Genomic DNA, 9,287 nt, shown 5'->3' on the forward strand with positions numbered 1-9,287 from the left:
AGTAGCATCTGACTGATAAAGAATTCCATATTGCCATAGGAAAACCAGTAGCATCTGATTTATTGAAAGAATTCCATATTGCCATAGAAAACCAGTAGCGGCTTGTTTTATAAAGACTCCATATTGCCATCAGAAAACGCCAGTCACTCCCCAGTCACTCAGCCAGTCACTCAGCCAGTCCAGCATTAGTTTACCTCAAGAATTGTTGTTGTGTCACGTCTTGAGAAGGTGAGGTGACTCATCCACCTGGCTACCAGACTGGGCGTCTTTCCAGTTGACAAAACCACAGTCAGCAAAGACAAGTGGCAATGATTCATTGAGAAAGTAGAGAGTCTATAGATACGTTGTCTGTGTTTTCTGTTGAACAAAGAAGCCGGAAGCAAAGCGAAAAGAGACACAGTAACTAAATATGAAAAGTGATATGTGGGTCAATCGCTAAAAACAGTGCTCAATTATTCACTACAAAGTCTGCTTCAAGTCTGGTTAACTTGTATCATGAAACTTAAAAGTTTTCAATATCCCCATTGGACTAGGCCTATACTAAATCAAACATTTGGAGGAAACCAAACATGACTAGTTGAACAAAGCCTTGAATTTTACTGTGTACTTCTTCATTTAAAGGAAAACTCTGATATCGACTTCACAATGTTGTTTACCGTTCCATTGTCTCTTCTAGTCTATGTTGTGATTCAGACTCTGATGTAGATTCATGTAGTGACCTACCCCTTCAGTTGTTGTCATGGTAATGAGAAGGCCTGGTGGGCCTCGCCCCACCTCAAGGCTGGTACAATACACTACATTACTGACTAGCCTATGTCTTGAATGGGAAACCAGTACTTGTGTAGAGTAGCATCATTCTGTGTGACGGTTAGATAAAGACTATCATGTTCTGTTGTAAACATCTAATAATGAAGCTAAGCTATGGTACAATCTTGTTCTAGTCAAAATGTCATCTCTCTGTAAGGAGTGTGGACCTGCCACATTGGCACTATTAAGCCTTACTGAGCAGAGTCACACAATTCCCCAGGGTGTGTCTATCCCGGGCTGTTGGCTGTGTCTCTGGGATGGTTTACGTTTCACTCTACCTGTCCGGCCTATCAGACTCTGACTGTCCGGTTTACCAGGAGAGAGGGAAGATAGAAGAGACAGATCAACAGGGAGAGATAGAAGTTAGAGAGACAGATCAACAGGGAGAGATAGAATATAGAGAGACAGATCAACAGGGAGAGATAGACGATAAGAGAGACAGATAACAGGGAGAGATGAAGTTAGAGAGACAGATCAACAGGGAGAGAGATAGACATAAGAGAGACAGATCAAACAGGGAGAGATAGAAGTTTAAGAGACAGATCAACAGGGAGAGATAGAAGATAGAGAGACAGATCACAGGCGAGAGATAGAAATAGAGAGTACAGATACCAACAGGGAGAGAGAAGATAGAGAGACAGATCAACAGGAGAGATAGAAGATAGAGAGACAGATAACAGGGAGAAGAATAGAGAGAGTAGAGAGACAGATCACAGGGAGAGATAGAAGATAGAGAGCAGATCAAGGGAGAGATAGAAGATAGAGAGACAGTAGATCAACAGGGAGAGATAGAAGATAGATAGACAGATCAACAGGGAGAGATAGAAGATAGAGAGACAGATCCACAGGAGAGATAGAAGATAGAGAGACGGATCACAGGGAGAGATGAAGATAGAGATTATGTACTGGAATAGATAGATAGATAAGATAGATAGGTATATGAGTAAGCAGCTCATACATAATGTATTTGCTGTGATTGTAAGCTCTTTACCCAAGTGATTGTATTGTGTGTACGTACTTCATGCAAAGAGCAAGTGATTCCTGATAATCTTGTGCTCAATAATGTAGGGTAGATTCTCCTTCTCTCTTCTCTCTTTTATTATCTTTTCTCTCTTTTCTCTCTCACTCTTTATCATTGTCTTTCTCTCTCTCTCTTTATCATTATTCTTTCTCTCTTCTCTCTCTCACTCTTTATCATTGTCTTTCCTCTCTCTCCTCTTTCTCTCTCTCTTTATCATTATCTTTCTCTTTTTCTCTCTCTCACTCTTTATCATTGTCTTTCTCTCTCTCTCTCACTCTTATCATTGTCTTTCTCTATCTCTCTCACTCTTTATCATTGTCTTTCTCTCTCTCTCTCTCTCTATCATTATCTTTCTCCTTTTCTCTCACTCTTTATCATTGTCTTCTCTCTCTCTCATCACTCTTTCTCTCTCTTTTATCATTATCTTTTCTCTTTTTCTCTCTCTCACTCTTTATCATTGTCTTTCTCTATCTCTCTCACTCTTTATCATTGTCTTTCTCTATCTCTCTCACTCTTTATCATTGTCTTTCTCTTCTCTCTCACTCTTTATCATTGTCTTTCTCTATCTCTCTCACTCTTTATCATTGTCTTTCTCTATCTTCTCTCTTTATCATTGTCTTTCTCTCTCTCTTCACTCTTTATCATTGTCTTCTCTATCTCTCTCACTCTTTATCTTGTCTTTCTCTATCTCTCTCACTCTTATCATTGTCTTTCTCTTCTCCTTCACTTCTTTTATCATTGTCTTTCTCTCTCTCTCACTCTTTATCATTGTCTTTCTCTATCTCTCTCACTTTATCATTGTCTTTCTCTATCTTCTCACTCTTTATCATTGTCTTTCTCTCTCTCTCACTCTTTATCATTGTCTTTCTCTATCTCTCTCTCTCTTTATCATTATCTTTCTCTTTTCTCTCTCTCACTCTTTTCATTGTCTTTCTCTCTCTCTCACTTTTATCATTGTCTTTCTCTATCTCTCTCACTCTTTATTTGTCTTGTGTGGGGTAGGGTAACGCGCTGGTTGACCGCTCAGAATGACTCATTCAGAGTGGTCACCAGTGTGTGTGTGTGTGTGTGTGTGTGTGTGTGTGTGTGTGTGTGTGTGTGTGTGTGTGTGTGTGTGTGTGGTGTGTGTGGTGTGTGTTGTTTGTGGGTGTGTGTGTGTGTGTGGACTTGACAAAAGTTTTTGGAGAGATTGATAGCTTTTTTTGTTTGCTCCAATCAAAACCATGCATGACATTAGCAGAATTGTAAGGCTTTCTCATTTGGTGAGTTCGTTTTGCATGGCCCGGTGCCTCTGATGGCTGGAAATTTCACTTAAGGACCAATGGAATTGCCTAAATGTGCAAACTCCGCCCACCCAGGGCACTGGGCCACGCAAAATGAACTTGCCCATTGCAATGTTGCAACACTGTTCTTGGTGGAAAAGAAACCCGGGCAAACCGTTCTCCAATCTTTTATATAAATAAGGCGCACACCATGGCTACTCTCCCAGGGTACAATCTCCTGGTAGAAAAGGGCCGACTGTTGGAGACTTTACTTATCGTGTCGATTCAAACAAGACCGAATGCAATGTTTCCATGGGAGAAGACAGCGTTTGTACCCACAATTTGACGGGGAAGAATACTACCTACCTCAAGAGACATCTGAGAGAGCATCCTCCCAATAGAAGCTCAGGTAATAACACACCTGTGGAGTGAGCATTTGAACTGAGCTGTCATAAAGTGAAGTGTTTTAGAGGTGTGAAAATAAATGTCATCTCACACAGTCGGGGAATGTATATGTGTTGATGACTGGCTTTTATGAGCTCTGTCAAGGAATGGGATGTTGAATCTGCTGCAGAGTGATGTGTTCTTCTGCYAATTTGGCTGTTGGGAAGAGAATCATGTGATGGGATGTTATTCAGAAAAACATGTTGATAGAACMAGGCTATGTGTGTTTGTGCACATGGAAGTCAGTGATTTATGTTTACTATAGGTTATGAGGCAATACAAATGTGATGTGACTAAAATGTTACTAGTTGACAAAAATTACCCATTGTTTTTGTAATTTTGACTAGGGTTGCAAAGGGTCATAAACTTTCCGGTAAATTTCCGGAATTTTTTCGGGAATTTTCAATGGGAAGTTAAGCCTGGGAATTTTGCTYAAATTTATTTAAAAAAGTTAGCTTATAACAGTGAACTTTTTTTATGGGATACACATAAGGGGATTTTAGGTCTTGGCMTATTTTGGTGAAACTATCCCCAATTCAATGGAATTGCAACCCTCTGCATGCACATTGCACTCTTCCATCACATGTACAGCTGATTCTCAAGATCTTGCACATTAATGAGATGCTATTGAGCCCACACTACTACACTGTCTGAGCCAAGGACTACATGCTTTCTGGTAAGTTTTGATTACAATACTGGGTGGGGTGAATATATTTTATGTAACATACATTATGTTTTGTTAACTAGTAAATAGTAGTCTACAGCAAAGTGTGTTTAAATCATTTCTAACTTGTTAGCAATTTCTGCTAGTTAGTTTTTGCTACCATGTGGGTTTACCTTGCTTGAGCCTGTTAACTGGGGAGTGTTAATTCACCTGTTTCCATACATGTTTAATTTTAAAACATTTATCTTACAAAGGAGTTGTTTATCTGTACATGGAATTGTATTTGGGTTTTATTTACATTTTTTTCTTCTAATCTTTACAGGAAAATGCCACGGGCACTGTCTGATGTGTGGAGACATTTCACTGCAGCTAATGTAGAAGGAAAAGCTGTGAACAATTGCAAATACTGTGCCAAATCATATGTGAAGAATGCAACAAAGATGCAGAATCGTCTGGCCAAGTGCACATTGTTCCCTCTGTGCTCACAACAAGCAACCTCTGACAAAAGTCCCTCTACTTCTATTCGAGGTGAAAATGATGAATCAGACACCTTATCGAGTGCAACAGCTCATGGTCCTCCTGGATTCAGAAGTTTTTTTTGACTCAATGGAGGAACATAGTCAGAGAAATGCTGATGAATGTCTTGCTAGAGCTGTGTATGCAACTGGTTCACCTCTGATGCTCASAGGCAATGTGTATTGGAAGAGATTTCTGAATGTTCTTYRCCCAGCATACACCCCTCCAACCAGACATGCTTTATCTACTCATTTGCTGGATGCAGAGTTCAACAGATTTCATGTGAAGGTCAAGCAAAGAGAAAGCAGACTGTATTGCAATCATCTCTGATGGGTGGTTGAATGTTCGTGGGCAAGGAATAATTAACTACATCATCTCCACCCCTCAACCAGTATTCTACAAGAGCACAGACASAAGGGACAACAGACACACTGGTCTCTACATTGCAGATGTGCTGAAGGCAGTCATCAATGACATTGGATCACAGAAGGTATTTGCGCTCGTTACAGACAATGCTGCGTACATGAAGGCTGCTTGGTCTAAGGTGGAGGAGTCCTACCCTCACATCACACCCATTGGCTGTGCTGCTCATGCATTGAATCTGCTCCTCAAGGACAACATGGCACTGAAAACAATGGATACACTCTACAAGAGAACCAAGGAAATGGTTAGGTATGTGAAGGGTCATCAAGTTATAGCAGCAATCTACCTCACCAAGCAAAGTGAGAAGAATAAGAGCACCACATTGAAGCTGCCCAGCAACACCCRTTGGGGTGATGTTGTCATCATGTTTGGCAGTCTCCTGGAGGGGAAGGAGTCATATCACAGTCTACCGATATGGACAGCCCCATCAACAGGATCCTCCTGGAGGATGTATTTTGGGAGAGAGTGGTAAACAGCCTGAAACTCCTGAAACCTATAGCAGTAGCCATTACACGAATTGAGGGAGACAATGGCATCCTGTCTGATGTTCAGACTCTGCTTGCAGAGAGAAGAGGTTCGTACTGCCCTGCCCACTTCACTGTTACTCCAAGCAGTGGAAACTGCAGTTCTGAAATAATCAAAGCGTCTAAGCACTTCTGGCTGAAGCCCATACATACCGCAGCATACATTTGTACCCCAAGTATGCGGCAGGCATCCTGTCTAGTGCAGAGACAACAAGGCCTATGGTGTCGTCACTACCGTGTCTACCAAGGTACTTGGCAGTCTGGCGAAGTACACTTCCAAGCAGGGCTTTGGGTGGAGATGCATTATGGCAGTCGTGCCAACATATCTCATCAGCCACCTGGTGGAAGGTACTTTGTGGATCTGAGGCTCTTTCCCCTGTTGCTTCCATCATCCTCCAAATCCCACCAACATCAGCCGCCTCAGAGCACAACTGGTCCTTGTTTGGGAACACACACACCAAAGCACGCAACAGGCTTACCAATACAAGGGTTGAGAAATTGGTGGCCATCCGGGCAAATTTGAGACTTTTTTGAGCCTGACAACGAGCCATCCTCAACAAGGTTGGAARGTGACAGTGAAGATGAGGCCTCAGAGTCTGATGTTCAARAGGTGRACATTGAGKAGGTCYAGGGAGAAGACATGGAAGCCTGAGAGGAAGACAACCAAAGCTTTAGTTTCTAGACTATCATTTTACAGATGTATGTTGAAAACGTTCTTGGGAGATGYGATMGATCAKTGGGGATCATTCAAWATTCCCTTTMTTYTGTTGTTCAGTGAAATCATCTCATGTRAAGAGTCAACTMATTTAAAGTTAAATTCATAACWAAATCCTATTGGAAGGATTTAATCATTTGCAATTATGTCTACTTATGATAAGGTAAAAGGTTTATGTTTCTGTCTCCATATGATATGGTAAATATATCCAATGCAAAAAACAACAACATTTAAATGGTATTAATATTCATTTGCATATATTCCCGTTAATTCCCATATATTCCCGTTAATTCCCATATATTCCCATTAATTCCCATATATTCCCRTTAATTAATCCAAAATGTGCAACCCTAATTTTGACAATAACATGACTAAATCATTATTCAAATGACAAAAATGTCAAATCAAATCAATTTGTATTAGTCACACACAGTGAAATGATTACTTACGAGCCCCTAACCAACAATGCAGTTCCAAAAAATATGGATAAGAATAAGAGATAAAAGTAACAAGTAATTAAAGAGCAGCAGTAAAATAACAATAGTGAGAGTATATACAGGGGGGTACCGATACAGAGTCAATGTGCCGGGGCACCGGTTAGTTGAGGTAGTATGTACATGTAGGTTATGTACATGTAGTTATTAAAGTGTCTATGCATGGATGACAACAGAGAGTAGCCGTGGTGTAAAGAGGGGGATAGGAGGAGGGCAATTCAAATAGTCTGGGTAGCCATTTGACTAGATGTTCAGGAGTCTTATGGCTTGGGTAGAAGCTGTTTAGAAGCCTCGTGACTAACTTGGCACTCCGTACCGCTTGCCATCGGAGCAGAGAGGACAGTCTATGACTAGGTGGCTGGAGTCTTTGAACAATGTTTAGGCCTTCCTCTGATTAATTGCAAAGTCGCTCTTTGCCATGCAAATGAACGTGATCCCAAAAAAACATTTCCATGCATTTCAGCCCACTGCACAAAAAAGGAACCAGCTGTCATCATGTCAGTATTCTCCGTCAACACTCCACACCTGTGTTAAATGAAGAATCACTGACATGATGACAGCTCGTCCTTTTTGTGGCAGGGCTTTGAAATGCAGTGGAAATGTTTTTTGGGATTCACGTTCATTTGCATGGCAAAAAGAGCGACTTGCAATTTATTGAAATTCATCTGATCACTCTTCATAACATTCTGGAGTATATGCAAATTGCCATCATACAAACTGAGGCAGCAGACTTTGTGAAAATTAATACTTGTGTCATTCTCAAAACTTTTGGCCACAACTGTAGTTGTCCTCTTGCTCAAAAAAAAWTTGTCACTGGCGAACAATACCCCATAATGTCAAAGTTGAATTGAAAATAAAAAAAACAATCCTATGCTGAAATGTCTTGCATATTTAAGTATTCAACCCCTTTGTTATGGCAAGACTAAATAAGTTAAGGAGTAATAATTGCTTAACAAGTCACATAATAAGTTGCATGGAATCACTATGTGTGCAATAATAGTGGTTAACATGATTTGTTTATGACTACCTCATCTCTGTACCGCACTCATACAATTATCTGTAGAGTTGCTCATTCAAGCTGTGAATTTCAAACACAGATTCAACCACAAAGACCAAAGAGGTTTTCCAATGCTCACAAAGAAGTGCACCTATTGGTAGATGGGTAAAAAAAAWAAAAKCTGACAATTAATATCCGTTTAAGCATGGTGAACTTAYTAATTACACTTCGAATCATCACCCAGTAACTACACAAATACAGGCRTCCTTCTTAACTCGGTTGCTGGAGAGGACAGGAATTACTCCATGAGTCCAATGGTGAGTTTAAATCATCTACAGCGTTTAATGGCTGTGATAGGAGAAAACTGAGGATGGATCAACAACATAGTAGTGACTCCACAATACTAACCTAATTGACAGAGTGAAAAGAAGGAAGCCTCTTACAGAATACAAATATTCCAAAACCTGTATCCTGTTTGCAACAAGGCACTAGAGTAATACTGCTAAAAATGTGGCAAAGCAATTAACTTTTAGTCCTGAATACAAATTSTTATGTTTGGGGCAGGTCCAATACAACACATTACTGAGTACCACTTTCCATATTTTCAAGCATAGTGGTGGCTGCATTATGTTATGGGTATGCTTGTAATTGTTAAGGACTGAGGAGTTTTTCAGGATAAAAAATAAATAAATGGAATGGAGCAAAGCACAGGCAATATCCTAGAGGTAAACATGGTTCAGTCTGCTGTCCACCAGACACTGGGAGATGAATTACCCTTTCAGTAGGACAATAACCTAAAACTCAAGGGCAAATCTACACTGGAGTTGCTTACCAAGAAGACAGTAAATGTTCTGTTACAATGACCAAGTTACAGTTTCGACTGAAATCTGCTTGAAAATCTATGGCAAGACCTGAAAATGGTTGTCTAGCAATGATCAACAACCAATTTGACAGAGCTTGAAGAATTTTGAAAAGAATGATTGGCAAATGTTGCGCAATCCAGGTGTGGAAAGCTCTTGGAGATTTACCCAGAAAGACTCATAGCTGTAATCACTGCCAAAGGTGAATCTAAGGTGTATTGTCTCGGGGTTGAATAAAAAAAAAAGTYTTWTTTTWTTTTTTTTATCAAATATTATAATTTTTCTTCCACTTTGAGATTACAGATTTTTTTGTGTAAATCGCTGACCCMAAAAATTACAATTAAATCAGTTTTAATCCCATTTTATAACACAATAAAATATAGAAAAAGTCAAGGGGTGTGAATTCTTTCTGAAGGCACTGTATATACACTGTGTATACAAAACAATAAGAACACCTGCTCTTTCCAGGTGACACAGCGTTGCAGGTGACCCAACGTTGCAGGTGACACAGCGTTGCAGGTGACCCAACGTTGCAGGTGACACAGCGTTGCAGGTGACCC

This window comes from Salvelinus sp. IW2-2015, linkage group LG14 (assembly GCF_002910315.2).
Source record: "Salvelinus sp. IW2-2015 linkage group LG14, ASM291031v2, whole genome shotgun sequence".
Classification (NCBI taxonomy): domain Eukaryota; kingdom Metazoa; phylum Chordata; class Actinopteri; order Salmoniformes; family Salmonidae; genus Salvelinus; species Salvelinus sp. IW2-2015.